At 40.0% G+C, this 19,485-nt stretch overlaps 1 long non-coding RNA gene across 5 annotated transcripts in view; it reads right to left on the bottom strand.

The window, feature by feature from the left end:
• Nucleotides 1-19,485, bottom strand: part of LOC103377736 (uncharacterized) — an 85,651-nt gene that overhangs the window by 43,296 nt on the left and 22,870 nt on the right. For all 5 annotated transcript variants that reach the window (XR_003049597.1, XR_003049596.1, XR_003049595.1 and 2 more), the window contains exon 3: nucleotides 17,155-17,315. This is a non-coding gene — a long non-coding RNA (uncharacterized LOC103377736). The remainder of the gene's footprint in view (nucleotides 1-17,154; nucleotides 17,316-19,485) is intronic.

Here is a 19,485-nt window from a genome sequence, read left to right as displayed (position 1 = left end):
TTTCACTCCTGAACACCCACCCCCACCTCTCCCTCCACCTCCTTTTCTAGGCCATTTCTAATCTCTTCAAGCGACTCTTCAAAGCCAAGGTGTGCTTCAAAAACAAATCAATAGAAGTATAATAGCACTGTGCATGCTTTGTAATTTTTATATCATTAGTTTTTTTTTCTTTTTTCTCTCTCTTCTGTTTATTCCCCAGACGTGTGCTCACTTCTCGTGCACTGGGAGGGAGCGCACGTGGGGGCACATACAGTTGACTGCCCTCGTAAACTTTATTTAGTATTCTATGAATTTCAGATCAGTTATGTTTCATAATGACACAGCACTGCAGACGTGTGGCGGGTGGCGTTGATGGTGGCGGGGGACGGAGGGGGGGAAATAATGGGGCTATATGTGGTGTTGGGGTGTAGGTGGGGAGGAGACAAGGAAGGCAAAAGGAGAAAAAGGAAAAATCAATACAACTAGCACACGTTTTTTCCCTGGCATGGCTAAGAGAGGGGATCTATTGTGGGGGAATGATGATTTATGTCAGGGGTGGAAGGGCCGTCAGGCTGCGTCGGGGACGAAGGTGTGCGCCAATAATGATTAATGCTCCACCCCTTCTATCCTGGAGACAATCCAGCCAGCACCCATTTGGTCGACCCCCACACAGCAACCCTATTCCTCCGTTTTCCTTTAACACCATCACTGCCACCTCTTCCTCCCGCTCTCCTTCGAATCCCCTCCCTTTGACACAGGATCTTTAGCCCCTTTCCATGCGACTGCACCGATCGTCTTAACTCACATCTGCTGTAAACAATACTATAAATAAAGAGCCTAAATCGTTAGGTTTGTGGATAGTTTCATGTGGGGCTGAGTCTTTGTGGTTGAGTGTATCTGCAGCCCTGCCCACTGCATCAGATTTACTACATTCTTTAATTCAGATATTGGACTGGAACCAAGTCATGTTGGCAGGTTAGTGTCGACATAATGTCCGCTCCTTGGTTTCACTAGACGGACGGCTGACTTGCAGAAAATCAAAGTAGATTTGGGCTTCGTGATCACATTTAGAACTTTTGCTGTTAAAACTTTGTTCCGACGACAGTTTGAAATCACTCTGTTGAGCGCATGACACTTTCATCTAACCAGTAAAGACACCCATGAAGATCTGGAATCTAATTTGAAACCGGAGCCCAGGTGGAGTGACCCAGGTCCATTGGACTGAGGCCCACTTTGTAAACAAACATTTCCTGCCTGTTCTGTCAGTAAGATTAGACTTTTAAAGTCATTGTCAATATCTTTAAGAGACAGGTGAGTTAACTTTAAAGCCTCGACGTCCAAACTAAGGCTGAATTTGAATAAATAATTTAGAAATGAATTTTCAACTTTTGGAATCATGAAAGAATGGAAATTAGATAAGATAATTAGATTAATAGATAAATAACTGAAATGCTGTAAAGTTGTGCCTTCTACTGTGTCTACTTCTTTCCGTCAGGTTTATATCGTTTTTACCATAGAAATTTTGTATCGACATGCTGATAATTTATCAGAGTTTATATTCATATTGTGCTATTTGCATTTATATTGATCAATACCAATGCAAATAATGTGACACATTCATAAATATGAGGCAGCTGTATGGTACGGGATCAATGCTAATTAATAGTCCAGCTCCACGTTGCTCACTCCTCAATTCCTTTGCAGGAAATGTACTGTACTAAATCCCCGTTGACACACTGCGGTGATCAGGGAGTCCTTGACTTGCAGAATGTGTTGTTGTCAGTCTTCCAATTACTCTCCTCCCACCTGCCCTCTCTCACTTTCTCTCCTCATCCTTCCATCCGTCCTCCCTCTGTCTCCGCGCGGCTGTATGTATGCCACGGGGTGATGGATCTCTGGCTCACCAGCTGTGTGGCTGCAGGACAGGGGCGGTCACTTTTAAGCCCAGCATCAGCACTTTGTCTCTGCCAGAGCTGTCAGCGCTCACCACTCGATACAAAGAAAAAGAAGAGGGGCAAAGAAAGAGGGAGGTGGGAACGGCGTAGCCGGCTGAAGGTGAGCGAGACAGAGTGAGAGATGGCTGCCTGATGAAGGAAATGAATAGATGGAGGACACTCAGCAGACAGGAGATAGAAAGAGAGATGAAGGAACGGAGACAAAGTGCTTGTCTGGTCTGTCACGCCGCAGCCCTGTGGACATCAGTGTGTGCATGCGTGTTTATACCTTTAAGCAGCAAATGTTTTTACAGGAAAACAAGTGTGAGGATCATCCTCCGTACAGATAGTAGTAGTTTTTATTTTATTTTATTTTTTGCTCCCCTCACCTTGCATCACCTAAAACATCACAACCGCTTTTCCCCTACAGTTTAATTTAAAATGTTGTTGGTCTTGGACTTTACTTTAGAAGCACAACCTTTACAAAAAATAAACCCCGCTGACAGGTGAGGACAGTCATTCTGTTTGGTGAAGTCGAGCTACAGTTTTAGTTCAACAAGTCTATTAAAAACTCCACAATAGTCCTGTTCTGACTTGTATTTGACTTTAGTCATGTTTTAATCTTTGTTTCATGTATACATTTTATATATATATAAACTCTGTGGTACTAATTTATTTTTAAAAACTGCTTAAGTTTAAGTCATAGAGCACGTCCAGTTTGTTATAGACGGAGTAAACTCAGGATAGTCTGCCAGTCAATTCAGGGTCCATTTCCAGTTCCCTAAGAAAAAACAAAGCACAACCAGGGAGAGTGTACCATCTCCATACAGAGAGACAATCAACTACCACTGCCACCCTAACCTGTGATCTTCTCCCTGTGAGGCAAGAGCTTTGACCACTCTTTCACTGCATGAGCCAAGTTTGCCTTTCAGCTCTTTTATACAGTGAATGCAGCTCAGCCACTGAGTTTACAGCACTTTGACCTGGAACAGTCAGCCTAATCAGCAGAAAGAGAGCAAACATGGATACATGTTGAAGCTTCAGTCAGAATCTCTGCATCAACCACTTTTAGCTGTGTCAACAAGAGTGTCATCGCACAATTTAAACTTTTTTGTTCAAATGCTTTGCACAGACGAAATTATGAACAAGAAAGAAGGAGTTACTGGAATTCAGTGTATATGGACAAATTACATGGAAAAAATATACGCATAACTCAATAGTTTTGTTCAGTTTTTAAAGGAAAATTTGAAATATGTAAAATAAAAAAATCAAGACCCATTTTAGTATAATCCAATCTCCATTTTTCAATAAAAAAAGTTGAACATTGCTGAGATTCGTTTCTACGTGATATTTCTTTGTGTCCTTGTACCACTTAGAGCACCACGGGGAGAGGGAGGGCTTTCTGCGAATGACATGGTGGACCCAGGACACCATTCAAAACCGCTACATGTTCTCACTTTGTGCAGGCTATTCAAGAGGAACCTCCATGTGAAAGGCAGCGTTTGGAACGAGACTTATTATTACCTGTGAAGCGGCGAGCGCCCCTGTGAACTATTCTAATGCATGAATGGGACGTTGGGGTAGGCCTGGAGGACTGGGGAGCTAAGAGGGAGGGATGCAGGGAGAGGGATAGAACATGAGAGGGAGACTATTGTGTCACCTTACTGTGCATATCTGCAAAATCTCAAGATGTTTGTAAATGAAAAGCCACAGCAGTTAACTCTTTAGGGGGCAGCACAGGGTCTCTTTAAAAAAAAAAAAAAAAAAACTACGGAAAAACAACAGCAGGATTTAAAAAAAAAAAGACGCACGGTACCTCATATACTTTGCAAACAGGGGTTTCATCAGTACGACTGAATAAAGAGGAGAAGCGGCTACAGAGGCTGAGGGGGAAACAGAGGAGAGAGAAGGACTGAAAACCTCATTTCCACCCTCCAATGAGTCTCTCCTTCTCACTGTAAGAGATTACTACACAGCATATATACTGACAGCATGCTGTGAGTACGCATGCAAGTCTGTGCATATATAAAACACACATATACTTTATATGGACATATATACATGTGTATGTGTCCGTGGATAGATGGATGGATGGTTGGATGGATGGTTGGATGGATGGAGGGGCTCAGTATGTAACTTCACCCTGACAACAACGTTTCTTCAATTACACTCATCAGTTTTAAAAATACACTTATACACAGGGTTTTACTGTGACATCAGGGTGTCATCATCCTCATGGGCTCCTATTATCAAGAACTCATGTCTCGCATACTCAAAATTCCCATAAATAATGGTGAAGTGAAAGCTGATACGAGTGGCATTCATCCACATCTTCGTCCATCTGTTGCACAAGTCAAAAATGTCACTGTGTGTGTGTTTGTGTCTATCTGCATACACACACGTTCTATAAACAAGTACATGAATACGTTTGATCACTTGTTGTGACCCAGCCTTGAGCCTCAGCCCTGGAGATGGAGTATTGGAGCTGGAATCTCTCCAATCAATAGCAAATCAGCCAACTGGAGAGAGAATAGAAGAAGAATAGAAAAAGGACAACAAAGGTGTGCCCCGCTCCCCCCTTGCACCCCCCCTCTCTCTCTCTCTCTCACCCAGCTGCATATATCCCTCCTCACCTTGCTCTATCGACCCCTGGACCAATACAGGCTAAAGAAACATGAAGCTTCTTCCAATGCCCAATCCTTTGACAGCGCAAATGTTTTTGCAACCCTTTGCTCTCCATTCATGTAATTACAGCCTGAACAAAAAAAAACAGCGCATTTAAAATAATTATAATAACAATAAAAAGACCTTGTGTCTACTTATACATATAAAGGTCTAGTCTTTACAGAAAAAAGGGTCCCACGTACCCACACGTCTTAACAAATATCAAATGTACATTGAGCAAATTAACATGGCTAATGTCAACCTCTATGGATACAACAGTACTCACCGAGTACCTCCAGTACTGTGTGCATATGGTACTGGAATATTATTCTAGAGAATGTAAACATTCAATATATATAATGGGTGTATTGGCAAGAATCTAGGGATACGTAACACAATACATGGGCAATGATACGATATACTGCGATATATGTCTATGAAGATTCTCAGTCATCCAGGTCATGGTCAAGGTTGAAGACAACTGGATGTGAAATTTTCTCAAAGAAGACGTTTTGCCTCTCATCCAGTAGTAGCTTTATTCTTTGTCACACACGGAGTATATATTTGCTGTACTCCCCCACCACCAGAACTGAAGAAGCCTCTTGGATGAGAGGTGAAACGTCTTTTTTGAAAAAATTTCACGTCCATATTTCGAGATACTTTGACACTGCAGGCACTACGGTATATTGAGTTTCTTTTAAAGACTGAACCATAAGAATTGCTGTTACAACGTCAGGTCACTAAAACTGAAACTGAGGAACCTACTTTTTAATTGCTACAGAACAAATAAAAGCAAAATAAAATGAACAACATGAATATTTTCATGTTAATTACTTAAAATTACTTAAAAAAAGACTGAACTGCAGAACTGTAGTAGCCTCTCAGTTTACCTAACATTCTGAAATCTTGCAATGGGTCAATATGTGGTAAGTGAAGCAAGGTATCATCAGCGTAACGGCGGAGTATTGTGAAACATGACGGCACGTCCCAGTGTGTTTGACTGATCTTCAAACTGTTTGGTATAAAATGCAAACGTGTCATATTTGGCTTTTTTTTTTACATTTCAAGCCATTAATAGTTTTGTCTTAGTGAAAACAAATATTGGAAGTCAAAGGTGTTTCAAGTAAATATATGCCTGTTGTTTATGTAACCATTTTTGTAGGGTTACATCATCGTAATAAAACCGTTTCAATATTGATTCTATGGCTGCAATTACTGTACAAGACACAGAAAAGTTGAGACCAGTGGGTGACCTTCCTCAACATCACAGCTTCAGTTTCCCTCATCACAATAAAATATACTCAGCAGCTTAATATACTGGGACAGCATCAGAGGCTGAGTCTCAAGGGCAACGGACAATCTTCTTTGAGGGTTTGACCTAATTTAATGGATCTTGTTTAAGTGGAATAACAAGCAAATATATCCTCACAAAGAGCTGCATGACAGATTAGAGGAGTGTGAGGATTGGGTTCCGGGAATTATTCCCCACATATATGCTCATATACATCATTACATTGGTGTGTGAGCGAGCGAGCGGGGGTCCTCAGAACTGTGGGAGCCATCGGATGTGCGAGTGAAATTGGAGCGGATCCCAGTGGTGAAACTATTAGAGCCTGTGAATTATAAAACTATTAACCAGAATGTAGCTCCCAATTAAAAGATGATTCAATATCAAGATCTGATGGCTGAATTTTGATTAAGCCGAGACCCCATTAGGAGCAGAGGGAGATGGACGGCGGTCTGCAACTGGGCTTCCACTTAAAAGGCAGTGGTCTAATACAGATTTGTCTCTTTTTGGGCAAATTAAGGTTAATTACTTTAAATAACATGGCTGCGGGCGAACAGAGGGAGAGATGTGTTTTAATTCTCTGGACAGTCGCTGGGCAGGTGGAGGTGGACTTGCTTGTCTGCTGGAGGATATTGTCAGGCAGGGGTGAGTGAGCACACACACACACACACACACACACACACAGAGTGTTTTCTTACTACACTTACGGAGACCTCCCATTTAACACTTCCTATAATCCCTAAACCTAATTTAAATTAATCTTTTAGTCTAATCTCGACCACTAACCTTTACCCGAGCTTACTCTGACCACAGTCTCCACTCTAAACATGGGAATTAGCCTGATCTTAATTCTTTATCCAAGCAATAATCCTAAAGTAGGATTTTATTTAGGTCTAACAAGATTATTACAAAGGAGATCAATTTACTTGGACTAAGAAAAAAAAAGTAAGAGAATTTTTTCTGGTATGAAGTGTTTGCTTCTAAATGACTGAAATACTGAAATGTTCTTTGACACATTAGTTTAATACGCTCTTTATGTCATGTAAAATAAACAAATTATAGGTAATTAACCTGTGAAAATTTAAAGCTGCGTAGTAATACATGCATTTTATTTTTTGTAAAAAGGCATTTTTAACAAAGTTTTGAAAAAAGTGCGATCATGTGATATTTATAAAAGAATAATGATGATTAATTACACCATAAAGTAGGAAATAGTTTTTTACCTTCATGAATAGTACAGATGAAATTTTATTATTGGTAGAGAGGTGTCGCTGAAGTTTCACAGCATTACTGTGCATTTTCTTCAAGAACACAGTTGTAATGTATAAATAGAGAATGGCAGACAAGTACTTGAGGATGGTGCAGGACACGTAATATGACTTAAAGATTACTATCAAATTTAAAGGTGAGGTTAAATCCAGGTTTAGTCCTAAGTCCATTCTGGTCTGCCAAAAGATTTGAAGGACAAGTTGTCTGAAATGAGGTTTTTGGTTGAGAGTGACAGAGTTACATTTAGAAGTAGTAAAAGAATGAGCAGTATGGACTTGGACAGACAATTTCAAGATCACAAGTACTGAGGAGAGTTAGTCGATATATTAGACAAAGGATGTGGGGAATGGAGCTGCCAGACAAGAGGACCCCAGAGAATGTCCATGTATGGAGTGCAGAGAGAAATGAAGAAGGTTAATGTAAAGAGTCAGGAAAGATGAAGGCAAGAGATTTACTCTAGCGACCCCTAAAGGTAACAGCCATAAGAAGGGGAAGAAAAAAAATCAATTCTTTTAAATATAGAAGCCTGAGCAGAACCTGTGGCCAACCAATACACGCATGAAGACCCACACAGACACACACACAGACCCACAGACACACACACACACACTTCTCCACCGTTCCTGTGCGTTACTTTTTAATTTATAGCAGAGAAGCAGGGTCTGGTCCCTGCCAGCCTTGCATAAGGGAGATGAGGAGCAGGAGTGAGAGAAAGACAAGATGGGAGGATAAGCTGGATAATTGACACTGACAGAGAGCAGTCAGCCTTGATTAGATCAGCCTTAGTAAGCAGTTCATTAGCAACCTAGACTGAAGGGGAAATACCAGGAGAGAAGAAAAGACTGAGGAAAAACAGAATGTGCAGAAACATTTGTAAAACAAACGCTGCATCAGAGGACTCTGGAAATGTCTGCTTCCTGCGACACTGGTATGGTGATGACCTCTAGTGGTGGGGAAGTTGTTAATGGTCTTTGTTTAATGTGGACATTTAGAATATTTTTTTCGGAGTCAATAGGTCACGTGAGGCCACAGCCAGTCTACAAATATGTTAATGGTATAAATAATACAAACTTCATTAGATGTAGAATCAAAATGGTTCTAAAACCAGTGGAGTAGTTTTGATGCTGACTTTAGTTCTTTTCCTGTCTCTGGTACAAAAGTAAAAAGTAAATTAAAAAAAAGTAACCTCTAACATTGATCATTATGGTTTGGTTTGCAGTGAGGTACATCTTTATTAGCTTTCCTCTTACCCAAGAAATGAAGGGTGGTAAACAAATACCAGAGTGTTCCCTCTCCAGTGAATAGAACCCACCAGAAGACAACAGAAGCGAGAACAAATTTCACTTTCATTTTTTTTTTTTTTTTGTTCCTAGTAGGATAGGTAGTGGAGAGAAGGAGGCACAAAAGAAGAAACACATCATAATGTTCTTGCAGCTGACGTCAACACCTCGTTCTCTTATTATGGGCTATTGAACAGAATGTGGCTTGAGAGGAGACAGGAGGTGATAAGGATTACATTACCAAAATCTGTGTCTGTGTGTGTGTGTGTGTGTGCATGTGTGAATGTGTGTCCAAGACATCCTGGGTCAATGGAGAAGAAAAGATACAGTAGAGATGGGAACGAAAGGTAGAGCAAATATATTACAGAAATATTCTTTCCAAGGTTGATAGGACATCACATGATTATATTTATATTTTTGTTTTTTAATCAAACACATTAAAAAAACTAGTAATGAAATTAACTGTCCTTCCATAATACACACATCTGAGCCAGTTTGTCTCATCTCACTTCTGACCGTGTTAATGAGTCAAAGGTCAAGCTTTATTTAGTTTTACTTAAAACTATCATTATTTATACTAAACTATTATAATCAATTCAAAATGTTTTATGGTTGTGCCAATGAGACAGGTTTTAAGTGTGTTTTATTGCTCATTCTAGGAGGCACATTTTAGGAGGCAGCACTGTATGTCAAACTAAACGTAAAATAATGTTCATTTCTTCTCAGTCACTCATTTTCAGCAGCAGAATGTATGTCGTTTTTTATACTAAATTTGGACTGCACATTCATCCACATATTATACACGGTGGAGCTCAGACACAAACCTTACAAAAAACCTCTGAGGCGTGAGCAAACAGCCAAACAAAGGGTGGTCCTGTACAGTTCCATGATCTAAATCCTAATCAAACATCATTTACAGCTTGTGTTATTTGGGGCCCTGCAGAGACTGTCCCTCCCCACTTTTGCCATGGCAACCTGGTTCTCATTTCAGAAGTGTCATTCCACATTATCATCTGGCTGCCTCACATACACTCCCGCCAGACAACTTCACTATGGACCGCAGTGAGAAATAGCCAGCCTTCTTACAATGCCTCTTCACCTCCCTCCCTCTCTCTCTCTCTCACTCCCTTCCTCCCTCCCTCCCTCTCTGAAATTCTGACTATTTCACTCCCTGCTGTACCTTCACGCATTTGCCTCCATGCTCCTTCCGTCTCTCTGCAGGTACCCAGCCAAAACTGGATGTGTGATATATATCTTTTCTAATTGGAAACAAGTCCGGGCGAACAGGAGTAGATTAAGATTAGCTGAAAGATGAATTGTACGTGTGTGGTTTTTAATGTGCGTGGAGGTGTAGTAATTTTTCATCAAGTTCACAGTGAATCAGCTGGAATCACAGGAACGGGGATGTAACACTGAGATTTTGTACTGTTCTGGACTCATTAGCCACGGTGTCCAGTAAAATCCTTTTTGTTCTTCTAATATAATGTAATGAAAAACATTTCATGCATAGGATTTTTTTCTATTATTATAACTATTATATAAAATGATAAGATAAATTCCCTCTTTGCAAAGCAAACAAGTAAAAATTAGGAAAACTTTTATTTTTAAAAATGTTGATAAAAGCTGTTTGGTATTTCAGCACCATGGATAGAGAAATAGAGACAGGAGAGATGTGCAAGTCGGGGAGCTGTCCTTGGTGCTGATATCGCCAACACATCACCAGACCTTTTTACGACACATTTATTCACTGTCTTGTAAAACAAAAATACTTCTTACACAAATCACAATCTCTAATGTGACTAAAACATTTGGAATAAGAGGAAAAGATTAAATAAGTTTACATCAAAACAATAATGTCCAAGTTCACTACACGTTTAACCAGTAATAACACAAGTCATTTTATTATTTTTTATATTTCTTACTTTTCATAGTTTCACGAGATCACATAGCGTGTGGTTTCAATTAAAGAAACACAGAATGATGATAAATTTGTCCAATTTATGTCTGCAGAATGCAACTGAAATACTGTATGTGGTTGATTTAATAATCAATAATAATATTACCTAATACTGACACCGTGTTTCACATCGAAAGCGATTAACCGAGTCAATTTACACACCAGATTCACACTGTGAATCGTACCATTTAATTTAATCTGACACATCGATAAGTTATGAATTAAGAGTTTTCTTAGAACATGTAGAAAATGTCTTTTAAGACATGATTATTGAGGACACGACAAAAAAAAGAGAATAAAATCTGTTAAAAACAGGGCTTTATGTATGGCTATATGCTAAACTAGAATCTGTACAGCATCCATTAAACTGGAGCTGGTTTTTGGAGGTCAAGCTGCAGATTTCGCAGGGCACAAATATTCAAAAGAACACCACTTAAACACAACACTGACTCAGGAGACTCAAATGCTTAGTTTGTTTTGGTTACTTTATAAAATTGCTAAGGGCTGTTTTTTTTTTTCATTAAATTTTAACACAGTGATTTACCATAAACTTGGTTACAAACATTATAGCGGGGGCTATGGCTTCAGTGAGGCCGGAGGTGCATTCATTCTATAACACTAAAGTGAATTACTCCTTTATCACAGAGTGATTATTTTGACTTGATGTTGTCATGCTCGGTGTGCTTCATTAATTCAATGGTCTATCACTTGTTTATTTCATCTCTGTTTTCAAATTAACCACTTCTTTGTAAATAGTGAATAAGTGGTTGTGTGTGTGTGGCCAACACACCCGGGGGGGGCAACGGAAACACAAAGCTGTACCTCATGTATGCTCTGCCCTCAGTGACTCAGACTCTCAGGGTTGAGATATCCACTGTAAGTGTGTCACGGCATTAAAATAAATCTGGACTTTTTACAGATTGTTAAACTCCTCTCCTCCATTTTTTTTCCTTTTGTGTTTTAAGAGTGAATTGTCTAATAAAGTAAACACCATAAAACTGGTTTTTAATGGAGTAGTTGCACAGGTCTGCCAGAATGGTTTTGAGCGCAAGTTTCCTCAGGGGAGACTTTTTTTTCCCCTCTCATTATTTCTCTCTCTTTTTTTTTTAACTTTAAGGCCTGTGACTTTGAGGTTCTCATTTTCGATGGAGAATATCTTTCTATTTTTACTAATAATGATTAAATTTAATAAAATATAACTAGAAAAATAATTAATGAAAAATGTTTACCTGCGCGGGCGATACAGTTTCAGTTAGTAACATAAATACAAACTCAGTTATTTATAGTTACAGACAACAATAATGGTGCTATCGTGCTATAGATGCTAAATACAGGTAGCTCAGTAATACTTTTCCAAACTTTTCTCCAGACCAGAAGTGTAACGATGATTTAGTTCTGTTCTAAAATGCATTTACGTGATGCATACGGTGACATGCAGAGCAGCTGGTAGGCCTTCCCTACTCCTGCCTCATCGTACCCATCGGCTGCCTTCACACCAGGCTCCACCGCGTACAGCCAGCTGGGATCTCCATTCAGGCAATCATCGCAAGCGTCTCTTGCAAACTGTGCCTGTTTTGTGCATGTAAATAAATAACCATATTCACTTTCAACTCTTGTATTGGCCCCATGACAAATTTACTGTAAAATCAAGCAAGGATGCTCCCAGGTCGGCCACAATAAAGCTTGCAAATTGCATCGAGATGCAAACATCCCAATAAAAAATCTCATTTCACCCCAAATAAACCACAGGTTCCATTGATTGCAAACCACCACTGTTTTCATATCAAGCAAATCAAAAGATATGACAGCCCCCCTCCCCCTGCTTACAACCAAAACACAGCACGGCCCCTCACTTAATGGGCCTAGTTCATGCATTTCAGTATGCAATGCAAATTAGGGGAGAGGAGAGAGGAGATGTGACGCGCTCTCCTTCAGATGCTGTTTCCAGCATCACCGCAGCGTTAGGACCTGATGAGGGCCAGCCACTTTAAGATCATATCTGTTTGCACGTGAGTTAACAACAACGCACACTGGTGCTTTGGCAAAATTGGACGCGAGACTGACCTTTCCTTAAATGTTCATTTAGTCTTTCACTACTGGCCGTTTATATAAACACAGTGGGAAGAAAAGACAAATGATTCAACAATTAGTCCGATTAAATCAGGCTATAGTCTTTAAAGACATTTTTTTCTGCTAATTATCTGAACCTTTAAAGACATTTTTTTTCTGCTAATTATCTGAAAAATATATATATAATATATATAATATAGACTAATAAAAAAGTGCATTAAAAAACCATCTGTAAAACATTTACCGTTTTATTTAAGGGGGAATGTCTTTTTAATTTTAGTGTCTAAAAAATGTAACATTTTCAGTTTCTTTGAGCTTGCAGTTCATAAGAAAAAAGAAAACCTATTTAAATGAATGCAAAATAAATGTTTTTAAAGCGACAAAATGTGCTTATAATTATTATAATAAAGGGCAACACTGTAACTAGCTTACAATCATTAAAGTTCCTAATTTTCTTTAATAACCATTACACATTCTTTCGAATCCTTCTTTAAAATGTTGCCTCTTGTCTCCTTTCATCTGTGTTCCATCTCCAGTCTACACTCCTTCTCCTCTTTGTTCTTCAGTTCTCCTTTTTCGTGTGCGGCCTAAATGAAGTTCTCATCATCAGAGCTTTTCACAAAACAATGTAAGATCACACTGCGTGTTGGAGAGCCATCCTCTCCACCCCCCCCGCCCTTAACCCCCCCCCCCTGCACCCTACCTGCTCCTAAGACCTGAGGTGTGTGTGTGAAGTTATCAACAATAAAATGTTTTGGTCAACATACAGTAAAAAGTGTGCACGTTTAAGAGCGTGCATGTGTGGTTATCAAAAACAAAATGTTTCAGTCTACATAAAGTGAAAACTGTGCACGTTTAAGAGCGTGCATGTGTGGACATACACAGAGGAGAGGACAGAGGGTTCAGACAAAGTAGAAGACGGGGTGAGGTGTGACCCGTCTCCGTCTTTCTTCTCAGCATCTTTCTCTCTCTCTCTCTCTCTCTCTTAATATCAGGCTTTTCCAACCCTAGAGCTGAGCTGCCAGCGTCCTCTTCAACATGGGAGCCACTGATAAGAAATGGGATTGTGGAGCAGAGAAAAGAGAGTCACAGTGAGATTTGGACTTTGCCAGGGGAAAGTTGTTTTTTTTCAACCCTAGAAACAAATGGATGAAAAGTGCACCACAAGACTTCAGTCCAGAGTCCTAGAGGTCTGCATGTAGCAGTGCATGAAGGTGAGACAAATATTGGTCTGTTCTTTTTGTCAACTGACCAGACACAGACCTGAGAAGCCATGCTGCCACCATGGCCCAAAAGCTTAACACTAAACCAAATATGCAGAAATAATTACTGTAGTTACGGCCCAAAAGCTAAACACTAAACCACGGGAAGGAAACAACAGGGTAATTTAGAAAGAAAGAACAAAATATGCAGAAATAATTACTGTAGTTACAGCAAAAAAAAAAACAAAAAAACAAAAGCAACAAGTTGGAAGCAGCAGCTGAGTCCAGTTCACCTCATATATTATAAGTTCTAATCTGTTCATTGATAGTGTCACCAACAGATGTTTGAAAGAGCAAATCTCAGTATTTGATGACGACACCAAAACAAACTTGAGGAAGAGGTCAGAAGGTCATGACCTTTGTTCTTTGATTTTATGCTGCACACAGAGTGAGGCTGAAAACAGCAGGGCTCAGTGAGAGGATCTCAGTTACTTAGCTGACATGTCAGAGGTGAGCGGCCGGATCGTCTTCATCCCACGGCTCAGGGCGGCGGCTCACTGTTCACGGGCAAGTTTTAAAACCACCGGTTCAACGTTTGACTAACTGACAAAGCAATGGTTCTTTAACAAACCATTTTTTATTTTTATACTAATGAACTGAAATGTGATAAAGCCATGAGTCTCTATGCTGTCACAACACTTAGGCTTTAAAACGATACTTGCCAGTTGATGACATGTCTTTACAACAGGGTAAAAAGTGACAGTTATTCATCTCTCCGACAGTGATGGTTGTTGGATGAACGACTTCAAATAAAACAATTAGAAAACGTATTACATACAGTAATATTTCTAAAGGGACAGAGGACCTTGGAAAATAAAACGACGACAAATTATTTCGTTGCTCTCTTCAAAATGCACGTGTGTGTGTGTGAGAATGTGCGTGTGGTGCTGAGGGAGTGTATGTTGCGTCTCAGTCCCTGCTGTAATTTCCTGGAAGGTTGGCGGCAGTGAGGTCAGTGCGAGGCTGCAGTCGAGCTGAACACACCTCACCTCGCTGACCTGAGCTGCTGCTAAGCTTTCCCCACAGTGGGACACGGGGTCTACACACAGTGTTGTTGTGCTGTTCCTTTGTCACCTATACCCCACCTTTAAATATATATGTATATATTATTTACAGTATATACATTCACATAAGTATGTATACACACAAGTATATGTATATAAATATATACACATAAATTACATAGTAATCAAATTTCTGTATTTAACAAAATCTGAATGAATGTGCAGAATAACAACAGACCTTGTCATCATCAGGGTCTTTTACCAGAGTTTGGAGGTAGGTGAATATGGACCCTGAACTGAAGCTACCCCTCCAGCCTCCACCCTCCCCCCACCCCCAAAGCCCTCCGGTTAAAAGGTGCTAAAATGAAATCCATACGGAACGTGTGCGGCTCACATGGAGAGTATAATTCGTTGAATTGGGAGGATGGCAAATACGGTGCTGTCCGTGGTGCTGACATTGACATCGCCAGAAAAGCTGAAGCACTTACTTTAGACAACTTTTCTGACATTTTAATAGTACTGTCCCTCTTCCACTGTACAGACATCCTGCAGCTTATAACATCCTGTCAAGTCAAGTTGACTGGATCTGAGTTCATCTGAGATAAGCTGAAAGACAACAACAAAAAAAGAAAAGAAAAAAAAAAAACCCACGTCTTATGTCTTGACGTGTACAAGATTCAGCTTCGATAAAACCAGGCCACAAACTGCAAAATGATGGGTTTTGGGACTAAATTTGTCCCACCACTGTTGAACTATAAAAACACAAAATAAAGTGTAAAGTAGATTTAAACAAACAAAACCTTGGTTTTAAAAATATTGTCGTTACAAAAGTAACAAAAAGACGAGTTCAAGCGCCTCTGCCTTTAAGCAACAACAAACAAATTTGCCAGAAACACACACATGGAATTCAATATAACCACATAAAAAGTGATAGATAAAAAAATAATAAGACAATCGTATGTATCAGCAGCAACAAATATGGTCCACTGCATTTTCAAAAAAAAAAAAAATAAAAAATAATAAGACAATCGAATTATTGTATGCATCGGCAGCAAAAAATATGCTCCACTGCATTTTCAAAAAAAAAAAAAAACACACCATATAGTCATCCTTGCATATCTCCCGTCATACTGACACACTCCTCACCAGAAGGTGCCCATTGTCATATTGACACACACCGACACAGACACACTCCTCACCAGAAGGTGCCCATCAAACATCAAATTCCAGACACCACATTTAGCGAACTCTCGACACCTCAGTTCACTCATAGTGGTTAGAAATTTCACGGCCGCAAATTAGCTAATAACTCATGGGCTATAATGAAGCAGGGGGCTGTCATGTAAAATTTATGCCATATTTTCAGTTGTGTGTGTGTGTGTGTGTGTGTGTGTGTGTGTGGATATTCATTTAACTCCAGGAGAGAAAGGGAGGGGCCAAGAAGAAGAAATACACCTAAAACATCTTGCCTTTGTTCCTGTTCCTTCGTGATAAGTCAACTAGTCATCAGAGAAATGTCCTGAATGTTTCTTTAAACTCTTTGCTTTTTTTGTATCTAACAATGATTTAAAATGTTCAACAATTGACGCTGAGCCGACAGCTACAGATCTTCAAAGGACATTTTTAAAGATTTGCTCAGTTTACTTTACAGTTACACTTTAACAAGAAGAAATAGGACTGAACAGTTTGTGGAAAAGACAAAAAACAACAACCTTGAGCCAAGACCGTAGGTAAATCAGACAATCAAAGATTCAACAAATACAGTCTGCCTAGTTCACTTCACAAAGTCATTGAGAACAATTGAACAAGTCAATACATAGCGCCCCCCCCCCTCCCCAACCAACAAAATCACAGACATAGCCATTGATAGAGTGAGGAGACATTATCATTAATTATATTATACTGAAACCATGTGTGATTAAGATTTTTTTTTCAGTTTTGTCAAACTTAGACATCTAGAAAGTGACCATGACAAAGCATCATTTCAGTCAATAATGTAAAACACACTGTATCTTGTGACGTGACTTTACTGTAATTTAATGACTTCTTCTACACATATTAAAAAGGATTTTGTGTATAATTTAACAGTTATTGGTTGCTAGGGCTGTTAGGAATGTAATCCACCCATTTGCCACCAGTGAGGAACCTACATTATATATATATCTGTGTGTGTAGCTAATGCCCTTGTGGTGTTCATGAAGAGGCTGAGTAAAGGTGTGCTGATTCAGACCAACGCTGCAGATTTGTCCTGTCCATGACAAACACCGTAGATCAGTTTTACACGATCTGCAGCAGCAAACACACACTACTAACTCTCTCCATCTCTGTCTCACACACATGTAGAATTGAGTTTATTTCAATTAGTTGACATTTGTTAGTGGCTAACATGAGGGAGGAGCGGAGCGCGCCACTGGATAACCTTTCAACTGTGAATTATGGGAATTTACCTTCACGCCTGGGTGCGTTTGCCGCCGGTCTGCCTTTCGTGTCTAAATCAAAGTCTGGGATCTGCAACATCGGCACTCTCCTTCTCTCCTACAAGGGCATGTGCTGCACAAACGGCTGACGACGGGTGACATTTACGGCACGCCAGCGTCTCGGAGTGGCCCTGCGAAACAAAGACCGGAAATGTATACACATAAAAATACTGGTACACGCAGCCTCAGCTGAGAAAACACATCAAGTATGTGCACAGCAACTGTCAGGTGTGTGTATTAATGAACGTATGTAAGAATAAATGAATTATGATTTTTATACAACTTCTCTGTAATCTGTACATTCATTTCACCTGGAGGTCTGATGGTTTGCATTTGATTACAAAAATAAATAAACCATTTAATTATTAAATAGCATAACACACTGTATGTACTGTGTATATATATTATTCATATAAAAAGAGGAATACTGCGTATATATATATTATTCATATAAAAAGAGGAAAAATTAAACCTATAACTTGAAATCTCATTTTAAAGGTATTTCAGCCGTTACTCTGTATCTTGACGATGACTTGTAGAAAACATTGATCGTTGCAACGTTCAAAACTGTGGTGAAGCCATTGTCCTCAACAATAATAACCAGTCTACAGACCCTCACATTTCACTTACATATTGTGTCTGTAAATTTGTTATCTTCAAGATGACAGACATCTTGATGACATTTTTTAAATATTAATGTCTTAAAATGCAGAACACCTGCAATCCAACAAAGGAAATGGAGAAAATGAGACTTTTGTTTACCAGACATGCGCACCCTTTCAAGCTCGTTTTAAGGTCATTTATCCAACAAGTGAACCCTAACCTTTTTCTGTAACCTAATACCTTCTCCATCAGGAGGTCCCCGGCCTGAAAAATGTTGTCTCTCTGATTAGTAAAAGTGACAAAGTTTAAGCAAAAAAGAATATTTAAAATAATATCCTCGCCCAAACAGGTGGGGGAGAAAAGGGGCCTTGAAACACACAGAGGGAGTCGGATAATAGGTGAGATTATTTCCTCACTTCAACGTCTGTCACAGTGCCTTGGGAAAGCAGTGCGACCGGTGAGTCTGACTTTGCGAAGCTTTGTCTCTAAGTCGCTCCACTTCAGCGCAACGTGGCTCTCATTTCACATTTGAACGGCTCAACAGGTAATTTTCCAGCTAAAACTCCTGAATTCTGCCAACGTCTGCCTTCTTCAGCGTGTGTTCTAATTACTGGTGACTCCCTTTGATCTCGGACCTCGCTGCTTCACATCTCTCCTCCAATCATTTTCCACCAGGATCTCTAATTTCTCTTCCGCCTAGACCTTTTTTTGGCAGCCGGCATACACAGGCTCAGTTTCATGGCGGAGATAAAGGCAGAAGGAGGTGGTTTTAATGAAGGCAAACGGCACTGTGGGAGATAACAAGTGGCTGAATTTTCCTGGCAGTCCGGAGGTAAAGACTGTATTATAACAGCAACGTCCAGGTTGGTGTGAGAGGAATGGGATGTGTGGATTAACAGTTTCACCTCATTAAAAGTTGAAACTCAGACGACTCCCTTTTTTATTATACTGTGATTTCTACAGCCATGCTCATCTCCCTACAAAATCAATCATGGGCCTGAACAAGCATGTACCAGATGCATAATGAGGACATTATTTTGTTGAGGAAAATTAGGTTAAGGATTTGGGAACCATTGGCTTTTATCCCTTTTACAGGTCATCATTGTCAGCTCTGGAAAATGCAAAAGTGACAAATCCTTTCAGTGGCAGAACGTCTTTGCTCTTAGTGTCATCGCGCTTTTCAAAAAATCCAGATGCGACTCCTTTGTTTTTCATCCCCAGGCCAGTTTGGGATAACAGCCTGATCAAAAGCTTAACCCCAGTCAGAGTATCAGCACATTACACTCGCCGTATTACATGAAGGATAAAATGAGGTTAGACCTTGTCTGCGAGGCGGCAGAGACTGTAAGAATGAATTCATGTGCCTGCCTGGCTTGCATGTCATTAGCACTCTGCTCGGTCTATTCTCTCCTCGGCTTCTACGTACAAGGTGGACCATCGTCTTCATCCACGCACACTGTACACGTCTGTAGATCGGGGCCAGCATGTCAGGAGGAGACCTTTTTTTTTGTCACATGTAACACGAGCCGTTCCTCGCTTATCTCTGGAGGGCAGCGGCGTTACAGAGTGCCATATGTGGCAAACCTGCAACCTCCAACCCCCTTCCGTCTTGCTGTGCACCCATTAAGGCAGAGTTAATTAAACCACAACTCATTGCCTCAGCAGGAGGGGGCAGAGGAGGAAAAGGCATGGGGCTGG

This window comes from Cynoglossus semilaevis, chromosome 4 (genome assembly GCF_000523025.1).
Source record: "Cynoglossus semilaevis isolate Cse_v1.0 chromosome 4, Cse_v1.0, whole genome shotgun sequence".
In the NCBI taxonomy this organism is placed as follows: Eukaryota; Metazoa; Chordata; class Actinopteri; order Pleuronectiformes; family Cynoglossidae; genus Cynoglossus; species Cynoglossus semilaevis.
Note: the sequence above shows the minus strand (reverse complement) of the source record. Positions and strands in the feature narration are given on the sequence as shown.